Source organism: Hevea brasiliensis, chromosome 11, assembly GCF_030052815.1.
Source record: "Hevea brasiliensis isolate MT/VB/25A 57/8 chromosome 11, ASM3005281v1, whole genome shotgun sequence".
Taxonomy (NCBI): Eukaryota; Viridiplantae; Streptophyta; class Magnoliopsida; order Malpighiales; family Euphorbiaceae; genus Hevea; species Hevea brasiliensis.
In genome coordinates, this window is record NC_079503.1 from 98017876 (window position 1) to 98033337 (window position 15462).

Genomic DNA, 15462 nt, shown 5'->3' on the forward strand with positions numbered 1-15462 from the left:
ACCAAGTTTTGTCTTTATTAGTGAGGCAAGAAAAACACACATTGTGCAAGTGATTTGTATATTGGCATTACTCGACTTTTTAGAAGACTCTCTTTTTGATTCATTTGTAGAGTAATTGGTTTCTGTAAATAAGGTGCATATCTAGACTGTGAATAATCTATATAGTTTATGTTATTCATATAATTATATGGTAGACTAGTGAAATAATTATGATAGAGATTTTATGGTTGTATGAATATGGATTGAAATTTATAGATTTGAATCCATATGTTGGGTCTTCAATATTTTTTCTTCGGTTGGGAAACACATCTATCCTCTTGGGGGAGTGTTGACATGTCCAACCTCTATCCCAAGCATCATCAAGGGATTATTGTTTAGTGTAAGTACAACTGCAGTCGTTGCAGTTGTAGAAGTCTTGGGTTTACAACCACAAGAATGTAGCTCAGAAAAAAGCAGAGCATAAAAAGCATTGGTATGGTTAGACCTGCCAAGATTTCATGTCCTCAACATGGTTTTAGGTGCTTATTTGTCTATGGTCTATGCCCTTTTGTGAACTACTGTTATACTCAATTCATATAGGCATTTTAGGGTAGTTTTGCATCCATTTTGCCCTCATATTTTAGTATATTTTATGTTTTTAGCTTTATTTTATCTTATTTGTTAATTTTAGATACTTTATATTTGATTTTCGTAATTTTTATTGTTTTGATAGGATTTTGTGGCAAAATCGAAGATCAATGAGTGCAATAGGAAATAATTTGAAGAGATTTGAAGTTCTTTAAGCATGGAGGAAAGTTGAAGAAATCAAGCCTTAAAAGAGCAAACTAGCCGAAATTTGCTTGAGACTTTGCTTAAGGTCATGCTTAGGGTAAAGCGGCAGTACTTAAGGAGCAGCACAAGTCAAGCACCAGCAGAAGAGTCCATTCTACTCTAAGTCTGCCGAGATTTGTTGAAGGTCTGCTTAACCTTAAGCAGACAGTGCGACCAGAGGCTAAAATTTGCTAAGAAGCTGCTTAGGGTTAAGCTGAACCCTAAGCAGAATGCCCAGAACGTGAATAGTGTTGCTGACTTGGATAATTTTACACCTCATTTCCTATCCACTCCTTGTCTTTTATTTACTTTTAGGACAACTTTTAGGGACCATATAAATTCATCGTTTCTTTATTTTTGCCACAAGAGGAAGGGAAGAGAAAAAAAAAAGGAAAGAAAAATAGAATAGAGAAAACGGAGGAGACACCATTTTCTTTTGGGGAGGAGCTACTGCACCAGTTTTGGAGCTCCAGAAACCATAGACTTTGGTTCTTCCACCTGGGTTTTTCTATTTCAGTCCTCTTATCATGTTTTCCTTTACTTTTCCATCAATATTTCTTGTAAATACCATCATGAGTGAGTAATTTCTTTAGATTTTAGAGTTGGGAAATATGTCTTAGATTAATTTGTGGATTTGGACTGGGTATTTTCTTATTTTATATGAATATGAGTTTTGATTCCTTTCTTGTGTGCTTGATTTACTTGCCTAATGTTGGTACCCATTGGGTATTGTGTTAATCTTTGATTGAAGGACCGAAAGGTGAAAGTCATTGATGGGTAATCATGGATTGGAACTTAAAATCACCTAGATTTAGAAATAAACTAGGACTTTAAGAGGAATTAATTATTGGTTACAAAACTTAATGGGTTTTAAAGTAATCAAATACATACGAAAGTAGGTTTGGTTATTTTAGAATACACTTTGATTTGCTTGAAAAAGATATCAAAGGGATTTAGAATCAATTTCCTTCAAACTCTATTTTTCCCTAAAAATTGGAATGCCCAAGACAAATCCCAATTAATTTATACATAAACCCCTAACTCTGGAATCACTTTTACCATAATTAGACTTTCGTTTAAATTACCCATTGTTAATTTTAGTTTAATTGCGAACTAGAATTAGAATTTATTTGTTTGCTCTTTACCCATTTCAATTAGATTAATCAATTTACCTTGCTCATTTACATTTACCATTTATTCATTAATCATTAGCCCAAATAATCGCTTCATTCATAGTTTAGTAATCAAACAGCAAATCCTCGTGGGAACGATACTTGATTCATCACTTTATTACTTGAGACGACCCGTATACTTGCGGATTTTCGTACATCAAGTTTTTGGCGCCGTTGCCGGGGATTTGATTTTTGTTTGATATTGAACAATTGTTTGTTTGGTTAATTTGGGCATTTTATTTTATTTCTTTTTACCATTTTACTTTGAGAATTTGTTTATTTTTGTTTTTCAGGTGCTTTATTTTATGAGAAGGACAAAAAGTGAAGAAATCAATTTATTCTTTGACCCAGAAATAGAGAAGACAGCAAAAGCTTTAAGAGCAGAATCTAAGAGGAGAAAAGCTGAAATTAAAGCTCAACAACAACAAGAAAGAGCACAAGAGCAAGAGCAATTACAAGAAGAAATGGCCAACAACAACAATAACAACCGCTCTGTGAAAGATCATGCCTATCCTAACATTGGAGATTTCATGCCAAGTATCACAAGACCAAGGGTAGAAGCTAATAATTTTGAACTGAAGCCTGCACTCTGTCAGATGGTGCAACAATCACAATTTGGAGGAAATCCAAGTGAAAGTCCACATGTGCATCTAGCACACTTTCTTGAGATCAGCGATATGTTGAAGATAAATGGAGTTTCTGATGATGCAATTCGACTCAGATTATTTCCTTTTTCTCTGAAGGACCGAGCTAGAGAGTGGTTACATTCTTTGCCACCGGGTTCTATCACAACATGGGATGAACTTTCTCAAGCATTTTTAGCTCAATATTTTCCACCAAGCAAGACAGCTAAGCTGAGAAATGAGCTGACTTCTTTTAAACCTAGAGATGATGAGAGCTTGTATGAAGCATGGGAGAGGTACAAGGATTTGCAAAGGAGATGTCCACATCATGGGATTCCTAAGTGGATGCTTGTTCAACACTTTTACAATGGAGTTTCACCAGCTATTAGAAGTACAATTGATGCATCTTCTGGAGGTGACCTTATGGAGAAATCTGAAGATGAAGCTTTTTCTGCTCTTGATAAAATTGCTTATAACAACTACCAATGGAGTTGTGAGAGGAATGAGATCAAGAAACCAACTGGTATGTTTGAGCTTGATGCCATGAATATGATTAATGCTAAGTTTGATGCTTTGACAAGGAAGATGGACAAGCTAAGCATGAAAGTAGATTCTTCAGCTGGAGGTTCTAGTAATACATTAGAAGTTGGAGGTGCAAATGTCAATTGTGCAGCAGATTTTTCTGCACTTAATCAAGATTTTTCAAGTGAGCAAGTGGATTATGTGGGGAACTACAATCAAAGACCAGGTGGTAACTCATTTTCTGCAACTTATGATCCAGCATGGAGAAACCACCCCAATTTCTCTTGGGGAGGTAGACAAGGGCAAAATCAGAATTTTCAAAGAACCTTCTGGATATCAACAAAATCAGAATTTTCAGCAGAATAGAGGCCCCCCTCCTGGAATTTCTAAACCTCAAAATGCACCTGCTCCACCTCTACCACAACAAGCACAACTAGACAAGACAGCTAGATTGGAATCTATGATTGAAACTCTACTTGTGAGCCACCAAAGTCAACAAGAAATGATTTCTCAATTAGCATCTAAAGTAGATCAAATGGCAACACACAATAAGATGTTAGAGAATCAAATAGCTCAACAAGCTAGCTCTTCAAGTAACAAAGCATTTGGGAAGCTCCCTAGCCAGCCAGAAAATTCAAGGGAGCATTGCAAGGCTATTACATTGAGAAGTGGAAAAATATTGGAAAATGGAGATAAAAAAATTGAAGAGAAAGTTGAAGAAAAGAAAAGCAGAGAAGGAGATGAACAAACTGAAGCTGAAGTTAGAATTGAAGCTGAGAAAGAAAATTCAGTGGAAGAAAAAGGAAGTAAGGAGAGGGAGAGCAAAGAAGAAGAGCCTAAATACGTTGCACCTAAAGCCTACATGCCACCTTTACCATTCCCACAAAGATTTCAGAAAGCAAAATTGGATAAACAATTTGGGAAGTTCTTGGAGGTATTGAAGTATTTGCATGTGACTATTCCTTTCACTGATGCTTTAGCACAAATGCCTTCATATGCTAAATTTTTGAAGGAGATTTTATCTAACAAGAAGAAATTGGAGGAATTTGAGACTGTAGCTCTCACGAAAGAAAGCAGTGCTATTTTGCAAAATAAGCTTCCACCCAAACTGAAAGATCCTGGAAGTTTCTCCATACCATGTCACATTGGGGATATCAGTATAGATAAGGCTTTATGTGATCTTGGAGCCAGTGTTAGTCTGATGCCATTGTCTATCTATGAGAAAGTGAAGATTGGAGAAATGAAGCCTACTACCATATCACTACAGTTAGCAGATAGGTCTATTAAATTTCCAATTGGGGTGATTGAGAATGTTCCTCTGAAAGTTGGAAAATTTTTCATACCAGTGGATTTTGTGGTATTGGAAATGGAGGAGGATGTACACATTCCTATTATTCTTGGTAGACCTTTCCTTGCTACTGCTGGAGCTGTGATTGATGTAAAAAATGGGAGGCTTACATTAGAAGTTGGGGAAGAGAAAGTTGAAATAGGAGATTGGAATAGGAGAATTGCCTATGGGATTGTGATATCATTAATCCATTCATTTACTTCCATCATTATTTGAGACACTTTAGTTTGTGGATTACCCTATAGTCTATTTAGGCATGATTATTCTTTGTGATTGATTGGTTTGGGTTTAATGATATGGATAATTGACCCAAGGCTAAGTGGTGATAACTTTGGTAAGGATTGAATTCTTTGCATCTTGAAAGTGGGTATATGGTGTGTTGGTGGCTAAAGGTAAGCTTGAGAGTTTGGATAAGTAATTTTCATAAATTTAAGGTAAGGTACCCCAAATTGCATTAATTGTTTTTAAATTGCTTGAGGACAAGCAAAGGTTTGAGTTTGGGGGAATTTGTTATACTCAATTCATATAGGCATTTTAGAGTAGTTTTGCATCCATTTTGCCCTCATATTTTAGTATATTTTATGTTTTTAGCTTTATTTTATCTTATTTGTTAATTTTAGATACTTTATATTTGATTTTCGTAATTTTTGTTGTTTTGATAGGATTTTGTGTTGAAGTTCTTTAAGCATGGAGGAAAGTTGAAGAAATCAAGCATTGAAAGAGCAAACTAGCCGAAATTTGCATGAGACTTTGCTTAAGGTCATGCTTAGGGTAAAACGACAGTACTTAAGGAGCAGCACAAGTCAAGCACCAGCAGAAGAGTCCATTCTACTCTAAGTCTGCCGAGATTTGCTGAAGGTCTGCTTAACCTTAAGCAGACAGTGCGACCAGAGGCTAAAATTTGCTAAGAAGCTGCTTAGGGTTAAGCTGAATCCTAAGCAGAATGCCCAGAACGTGAATAGTGCTGCTGACTTGGATAATTTTACATCTCATTTCCTATCAACTCCTTGTCTTTTATTTACTTTTAGGGCAACTTTTAGGGACCATATAAATTCATCATTTCTTTATTTTTGCCACAAGAGGAAGGGAAGAGAAAAAAAAAGGAAAGAAAAATAGAATAGAGAAAAGGGAGGAGACGCCATTTTCTTTTGGGGAGAAGCTACTGCACCAGTTTTGGAGCTCCAGAAACCAGAGACTTTGGTTCTTCCACCTGGGTTTTTCTATTTCAGTCCTCTTATCATGTTTTCCTTTACTTTTCCATCAATATTTCTTGTAAATACCATCATGAGTGAGTAATTTCTTTAGATTTCAGAGTTGGAAAATATGTCTTAGATTAATTTGTGGATTTGGACTGGGTATTTCCTTATTTTATATGAATATGAGTTTTGATTCCTTCCTTGTGTGCTTGATTTACTTGCCTAATGTTGGTACCCATTGGTTATTGTGTTAATCTTTGATTGAAGGACCGAAAGGTGAAAGTCATTGATGGGTAATCATGGATTGGAACTTAAAATCACCTAGATTTAGAAATAAACTAGGACTTTAAGAGGAATTAATTATTGGTTACAAAACTTAATGGGTTTTAAAGTAATCAAATACATACGAAAGTAGGTTTGGTTATTTTAGAATACACTTTGATTTGCTTGAAAAAGATATCAAAGGGATTTAGAATCAATTTCCTTCAAACTCTATTTTTCCCTAAAAATTGGAATGCCCAAGACAAATCCCAATTAATTTATGCATAAACCCCTAACTCTGGAATCACTTTTACCATAATTAGACTTTCGTTTAAATTACCCATTGTTAATTTTAGTTTAATTGCGAACTAGAATTAGAATTTATTTGTTTGCTCTTTACCCATTTCAATTAGATTAATCAATTTACCATTAACCCAAATAATCGCTTCATTCATAGTTTTGTAATCAAACAGCAAATCCTCGTGGGAACGATACTTGATTCATCACTTTATTACTTGAGACGACCCGTATACTTGCGGATTTTCGTACATCAACTACGTGGAATAAAAAAAAAATGATACTCTAGCTGCCTGTGGAATTTGCTTCACTGTTGGATCTTCATATGTAGCCATGCTTAAATGGCAAATCTAATATGCTGATTTACAGGTGTGCATTTTATTTTGAACCTTTCCTAACATGGCTAAATCAGCTTTTTGGGTTTGCCTATCTTGAACCATTTGGGCATTTCCTACATATAATACTGGATAAAATGTTCGAAGGGAAGAAGGATACCAAAACAGTTGCCAAGATTGTATGCTACTACAAGCGTCACTTCTCTGAACTGTAAAATTCCCCATTCTTAGTTCTCTTATTCCATGTTGGCAATGACAATGATTAGTAATCTGTTTAAATTTTCCAATCTAATGATGAATTTTGTTGTCAAATACATTCAACCTAAAATGCTTTGCATGAATGCCAATCAATAGATTACATCATTCTTCTGCCTAGATGAAGTTTGCTTGTTACAAAATAATGAAATAAAAATTCAGGCAGTGCTGGAGCGGTTGGCACTTTCTCCTTGGAGCAACATGCTTTTCATGATTTACTACTGTGTGATCGTTGAAAGTAAGTTCATACAAGCTCTGCTCAATGAAGCCTTGATTGATCTGACAGGGGGTTTGATTCTAAGAATGAAAACACTTAAAATAATGGTGCAAGTACGTTGTTAGGCAAGAGGTTAGGTGCTTTAGCAAAAGCAAAAGGTTCAAAATATAAATTTGTTCCTTGCACGATTCTTTAAATCTGATCCTTTAGATTCTACATGAAATTTTATCATTTTACAAAGTCTAAGATTTGCCATATTATCAGACAAAGCATACAGAGACAGGCTAGCCGTGAATTTAGCCATCACCTAAGAATTAGTACTTTTTGTTACAGACAAGAATGTTACTGCTGCAACAGTCATGTGAAATGCAGAAAGACCCTGGATGCATGTAAAAACTTAAAAAAAAAAAAAAAAAAGAATACCCAACAATGCAGTTCACGTCATGGACGCTCTGTGCCTGATACGATTGTGGTAATTTTATTACATGAAATATTAAACTATTCACTGTGGTAAAACCTCAATCATTCAAACCGCAGTTCTGTCCGGTTGTGTGGTGGCTATGTCAACAGTATGTGCCACTGCAGTTCTGTGATCATTTTCCAGTGTCGTTGCATGTGGCTGGTGTATAATCTTGTCTCCCTTTAATTCTGCTTCCTCCCGTATGTACTGCACTTAGATTTCTATTTTAACTTTCTCTACATAAACTATAAAAAAAATGGAATGTATTTCTGCAGGGCAGTATTTCTAAATCAGCTAGCAATGTCTACGGTACTGACGAAAGGTATGGAAACCCATATATATTTATTATTTATTATTATTTTATTTTAATTAGCTAACAATAATTTAATATATTTATAAAAAAATGTATACATTTTATTAGATGGTCTGCTTATTTATTTTTAGATATATATATTATTTTTGAAATTAAATATATATTTGCAATCTGAACAACCAAGTTTAATAATAACTCTTATCCCATTCTACACCTAATAGAACTCTTGAAATATATATATACCCTAATTATCTCTTCTGCTAAACTTTGCTCTCAAAAACCTGTTTGTCACCTCTTTTTTCTATCAAATACTCTCAACAGAGAATCCCTAAATTTTTACTTCTCTATTCATCACATTCGATTCTGTTTTCAAGGTAAAAATTCTCATTCTTTATTCAATAATGGATGAATTTGATTTTATTTTCTTTCATTGATTTGTTACGGCTACCCTAGACATTTATTTATTTATTTTTTCCTTTGATCATTAGTATTGAATTGGATTGTTCATAATTGCTATTGAACAATAATTGATTATTATATATATATATCCCACCTCGTCCCGTTCTCGTCCCACGACCATGCGTCAGTTCTCGCTTTTATATATATATATAACTGTTCACCCAAATCCGCACCTCCCACGACCATGCGTCAGTTCTCGTTTTAATATATATATATATATATATATATATATATAAGTTATTTTATTTTATTATTATTTAATATTTTTCTTTTATATTTTGGGTATGTAGGAGATTCAAATATTCAATCAGTCAGTTGAAATTGTCTCTCTTCCATTGAAAATAACTATTGTCTTGGAGGTTCCAGGTAAGTGGTAATTATAGTACATGGCACCATTTTAGTCCCTTTCAAAATTTCTTAGCATTAAGTTTGTTATTAAATGAAATTTTAAATTAATATTTTAACAATTATTTTATACGTGATTTTCTAGAGTTTTATTTTATTATTGAATTTTATTTCGATTTTGATTAAATAATTGATTTTGTCAAATATCTCTGCATTAGACCCATTAGGATTCTGGAAACAGGCCTTTAATGTATTTATATTGATTGAGATTTGACTATAAAATTTACCGATGTGTTACTTAATTGATTTGAGATTGATTTGATCTTATTGACTCTCTGAAACTATTGAAATATACTATTGGAATTGCACTATCAGTTATTATTTGCTATCTGAAAGTTTTTATTGATTTTGATTGATTTGTACAAATTGATTTTCTATTTTGAATTGGTACCTGTGCCCAGTATCTGTTATCTGGCCCTGCCGTGTGAACTATCACGGTATAAGATTGCATTGTCGAGTCATGCATCATTGCAGTTTATGGTTTGCATTAGTATCATATGCATTGATATTTGTGAAGGAGGAGGAAGGTATCTAATATCTGGTAGCGCGCTTACCATCTGGCCTTTGGTGATGTGGGGTATCATCACCCTGGTGCACTGTACCATAAAAATTTTTATTGAATGAATTTATTTTATATATATGTTTTATGAATTTATTTTATTAATGATTTTGACAGCATGAGCATAATTTTATTGAATAGAAAATTTATTGTGAAATTAATCAAGCGTCTACCTATTCCTGTTCCGTTGTGTGCTATAATTATCATTCACTGAGCATCTAGCTCAAACCACATTTTCTCTGCATATCTGCTTTGCATCGTGAGAATTCTGCAAATTGATCCAAATATTCAGTCCATTTTCTAGAGAGGGACAACTTTGATTTTGTTCTCATGGTATGCCCGAATTCATGTTTTCTCGGGCTAATAATTAGTTTAGTTTATTGAACAGTTTATGTTTTTATTTGAAATCTGTAGAGACTCCGCAGTTTACTTATGGGATATTTATGATGTTTATTCAGCATTTTGTCTATTTGGATTTTGTCTATTTTTGGGATTAGTAAGTGACAATATATTCATTTAAGATACTCTGATAAGGCTTGCATAATTTAAGAATACTTAAATTATGCGCTGGTCACGGTTCAGAATTTTGGGTCGTGACAAAAGGTTAGACATGTTGAAGGATGTCACCAGTATGTCTAAAGTAATGAGTCCCCTATGCCATTCACACAATATATGGCTCAAAAGGTTTCTTGGCTCAACAGGTTTTGTAACAATTTGCGTATGAATTCGTTTAATTGCATGTGAAAGGAATAATGGTGTTGAGGCAGGTGATATGTGAATGAATTCAGAAATGTGAGATGTTGAACGTCGAAATTGGACTTCATATTTCAAACCAGCATTAACATTTTGACCTCCTAAACACTAGCTAACTTCCAAAGTGCTTCTGCCTTGTGCGCGTAAAAACCATTGCTGCTTCTTTCAAATGAGAAATTGTTAACCTTGCTAATTAATTCAAGTGACATGATGATCCTTAATTACGATTAATTATAGAAAAAAAATTTCTTTTATTCAGCGTTTGCCAAACAAAGTGTTCAGACTCTGTCAAGATTTTATTACAATTTTAAAATCCTTGAAAATTAGCTAATACGTGGAATAGAGCTTTTATTATGAGAATAAAACAATGAAAGGACACCGCATGAATTAATAAATTCTTAAAGAAATGGACTAAATATAAAATAAACATAAAAGACAGAAATTTTTTTTAATAGGTGCAAACCTTTTAAAATTCATTTAATGCATTTCAACAGTATGGAAAATTATAATTTTAATGATAATTTTCTATGCTAGTAACACATAAAAATAAATGAAAATAATATATTAGGTGAACTTTAATAGGTGCAAAAAGTACAGTAATACATTAGATAATGGATGTAAAAAGTGCATTAAATGAAATATATATTTGCATTCTATATATCACCTAAGTTAATTACATCACCTAAGTTAGGTGAAATATATATTTACATCACCTAAGTTATTACATCATCATGATGAGCTCATATGTGACATCATAAATAATTTTAATTTTCCTACATAAATTGACTAAGTAAAAAATCATTGTAAAGACAAAGTAACACATAAAAATTAAAAGAAATTTACTTGTTTTCCTCCATGAAATCGGCAGCCCATATTTCTCTCTCTCACCACCATTGTTTTTCCTCCATTAAAGCTTATGTTAAGCTTTAAAATCCTTGTTTAATTCTACTTTGCCCCCAATTTGTCTCATTAAAACTTGTTAGACTAACTTGAGAAAGCATTTGAAGAAGAAAAGAGAAGGAAAATGGGAGTAAAATTGAAGAATTGGAATTCAAGTGGAGGTAAGCAAATTACTTTGAAAATTTTGGTTTATTAGTTGTGTTTGTAGTTCAATTAACCTAGAAATTTACTTAAAATTTAAAGAAAACAATTATTGGAGGAGTATTTAGAATTTTGGCCAGCCTAGGTGAGGGTTTGAATTGGATTAATTTGATGTAATTGAAAGGTGGTTTAAGTTGAATTATGTATGTAGATCATGAATAGATACTTTGATTTCATTAGTTTGCAAAATTGGGTAATTAGGGTTCTTGAATAATTTGAAAATTGGGGAAAATTTTGAGAATTGGTCAATTGATGTAATTGACGTTACTTGAGTTGAGAAATGGTCAATTGTGACCATTTGTGGTGTGTGTGAATTGCTAGAACCAAGTAACAATTCGGATAGGTTAGTGTTCAGATTCTGGCAGCTTGACCCAGGTCTCTTTCAGGGACCAAAACTGAAAATTTACCAATCCAATTGGTGTGAGGCCAATTGGGAATGAAAATAGATACATAATGGATTAAATTTCTTTTGCAAAGTGCATGAGATGAATTTTGATTTATTTATATTGCAAAATAATGATTGGAATGTATATTATCCTATTGACCTAAATTGTTGAAAATTTAATTGTATGTATTTTAATTGTCAGTAAATGTTTGGAAATTTATTGAGATAGTTTTGAAACTACAGTGTCATGACCATATATTTGAATGCCTCACTAGCATGACTAGTTGGTGGAATTAGTTTTGAATTTTGATTCCCTCTCTAGCTGAAGTGTTGAGGTGTGTACCAGTAGATGAAAAAATTGAATGGGTACCCATAGATTGAGCTAGCTAGCCTTGAGATTTCTTATAAGCCTCTGGCTATTGAGATGAACATTGTTCTGATGGCATGATATAACTGTGTGTTTTTATAAAATCTGTTTTAAGATTTCCTAAATGAGATTGTTTGGATTAAAAATTTATAAATTATGTTTTGTATCTGTTTTTCATTTTCAGTACCAAATTTTTAAATGTGATTTGATTTATGTATTAAATATTATTTTTAGTATGTTGTGCACCACTGAGTCATAGTACTCAGCGATGGCTGTTCATTGCCGTCATTGGTAGAGAGACTGGTAAAGCAGCTGAGTGAGCTGCTAGGGAGTACTGAGCTACTTTTGGATATTTTATCGGATATAAATTTATACTCTCGTTGTATATATTTCTTTTAATGTAAAAAACTGTATGTACCTTTGTAAATAGGTCTTGAGCAGAATGTACAGATTTTGTAATAATATTATTTGGACTTCCTAATATAACTTTTGGACTGATGAATGTAAATTAAATTTTCTTTAATGCAATGAGTATGACATTAATTATTACTAATTTTGGAAATAATAGAATTGAAATTTTGAGTTGTGAACTATTTATTTGAAATGTGGAGTTTGGGGAAAATTTGTATTGATTGAGTTGAAATGGTAGTTGATTTTGGTTGAAATGTTATATTGAAAGTGTTTTCATCAGGTAAAATTTTTCGATTTTCTCAAATACAATGATCACTGGTTAAATTTTCCTAAAATTTGTGAAAAAATGGAAATGGACAGAAATTTTACATGACTTTTAAACCTTAATTAAATGTTTTAAATTCCTACAAAAAATGCTCACCACTTCCAAGAAGTAAGAAAATAGTTTTAAAATCCCTTGTAGTATATTTAATGGGTTATCGGTAGGCGAAGTACGATAATTCATTAGGTATACTGCGGGATCATATTATGCCTTACAGAGGGGTAAGGTGTGACAATGAGGAGCACCTTGGGAGGAATTCGATCAATCTTTAGCTATATAAATTGAATTCTGTGGTATAGCAGTATAATCTGGTGTCCTTTTTATAGGGTGGTTCTATTTTTTGGTTGTTGATTGACTGAACTTACTAGGAGAATTTTTGTAATATTGCGGATGTACTTGCCTGAGAGGACTTGACAAAAAATTAATAAGCCAAGAAGGACTCAAACAATAATTTCAAATTAGGGGCCTGCAGCTTGAATTACTACTCCAGGCTGTATTTGAGCTTTAGTTGTATCTCAATTTTAAATATATTTTTGTTTTTACATAATAAATAAAAAATAAAATGGTTAACAATGGAAATGGAATATCCCACATGTGAAATCCAATCCATAAAGCCTTCCTCACCAAGACTCGTAATTATTTTTTATTAAGAATACATTATATAACCGTAAATAATATATAGGATAGGATTTAATTAACTGCATAGTTACTGGCAAGTTAATATGAGGCTACTGCCCAACCATTTAATTTGATTCATTCGGAGTTATAGAAGAATGAGATACCTTCTGCGCTTCATTCTCTGTTTTTTGCAGCTTCCCTTTGGTTGATTCGTTTCCCCTTTAGCTGGTTGTTAGCTATTAGGGGTATTTCTTTGGACATTTCATGTGTTTCTCTCTTTGGCCAAATCCTCTCTCGTTTAACTAATGATTTTCTTCATGAATAGTAACAGAAGGACTATATTTATCCTATTTTAAATTAATAGGAATATTTTAATTATTTTTATGAATTTTAAAAATCAACTAATAAATTTTAATAATTTTTATTAATCAAAATTTCCCAGGACTCTAACTTTAAAAAAATACAAAAACATACTGTACCACAAGTAAATTTTTTTTTATTCGATTCTGATTGAAATTTAAATTCGAAATTTTATAATTTTAAAGGTCATTTTAATATCACGAAGTTAAAAATCAATGGTGAGAAACAAGTAAGTAGATTTTCATGTTTTTAGTTCAAAAGGTTCTTGATCTGTTGGTTATTTCGCCCACTTACATCCAAATTGTTGTGATAACTGGAATCACCTTCTTTTAAATTCCATTAATCTTATCACTCTCACTGCTGCTACCATGTGTGGACTTGTTTAACACCCTTATCCTCTCCTGTAGATTTCCTTCCCTTGTTTCCCCAGAACCATGGAGTCTAGCCAATCGAAGCTCTAAGATCCATCAAACTGATACCCAATATTCACCCTAAATTTCTTGCAAAATTGATGAGTTGAGTGGGGTGAGTATAAACTACCCAGTGAGTTGGTATTTACAATATACATCATGCAACAAAAAGAAATATAAAAGAAATAAGCTAAATGGATAGATGAAAAAAAAATAAGAAATTAAAACAAACTGAATAAATTGAATAATTAAGTCAACATGCTATGCAATTCTAAAATCTCCAAATAACTCATTATATTCTTCCTAGTCTCCAAGTATTCCTCACAGATATAAAAATTATCGATAATTGGTACTTGACATTCAAAGATATGCCAGAGTATCGAAATAGATATAAAAATTATAGCAACGTTGTGTCAAATCTCACAGTGGTGGCTTCACCCTCTATGGGCAGCCTTTTCATACTGCACTAAGCTGAAGTTCCGGCACCCCTCTAACGGAAGCAAATATGCTAAATATAATTTTATATCTCATAGTAATACAAGAGCATATCATGATTGTCAATACCATAGACCATCAAATTTATAAACTCTAATAACCATCTTCTACCAAACAAATCATTGCTATCCAAAGTAGCCAAGCAATTCCATCATAAACGCTCACAATCTCATAATTCTTCTTATAATTCTAAAATATTAAATCACATCAGTTGAACTTTGCTACTATCATCTATCTCTCTATACAAGCTTTAATCTCATTATCATTTACCATTTATCTCAATTTCATAACCTCCAACTCTCTTTCTAGACTTGCTAGTATGCATGAAATATTGGAATGGCAATGAGCAACAATAGAATGGAATTAGATTGACTAATAAAGATGAATAAAATAATCAACAATAATATCGAAAGCAAATAACAATTTTCAATTTTCAAAGGATCAAGAATCAATTAAAAAGCAAATTTATGTCATATATTGTAAATACTATTCACCTGACCTCATGATACCAACTAGCAAATATCACCTTCCATCCACTTAAAACCATAATCAAAAGCTCCTCCTAAAACCATAACAATAATCAATCAAAATCAACCATAAACTTCGACTTTTCTAATTAAAAATCCAATAAAATTTAACAGCATTTCCCATTAAATTTAGACTAATCTCCTGCCTCAAATCTTAATTCCATAAGCCAATAATTATATCAACATACTCAATCATCCAACTTATAGCTCCATAAAAATATTATATCAAAAATATTACTCAATTCCATAAGTTTTCAACAGCTAACATATTCTTAATTCAGCCCAATTCCACATACATATATTTAACTCTCTATTCTCAAGTTTTAACTAATCATATGAAATTTAAATACTATAAATTCATATAATCTTATATGCCAATATGCTAAAAATCCAACTAAAACCTATATATATTTTTCAAAAATATTCCACAATCACTTAAAAATTCAAGAAACACCATAGAATATCTCCAAATAATTTTATT

General features: G+C 32.5%; 1 non-coding gene and 1 pseudogene across 1 annotated transcript; one reads left to right on the forward strand and one right to left on the reverse strand.

Moving 5' to 3' along the window:
* Positions 1 to 15462, forward strand: part of LOC110655972 (peroxisomal membrane protein PMP22-like) — a 45687-nt pseudogene that overhangs the window by 29519 nt on the left and 706 nt on the right.
* On the reverse strand, positions 2834 to 2940 carry LOC131171029 (small nucleolar RNA R71). The gene has a single exon (XR_009141784.1). It is a non-coding gene; the product is annotated as a small nucleolar RNA R71 (small nucleolar RNA).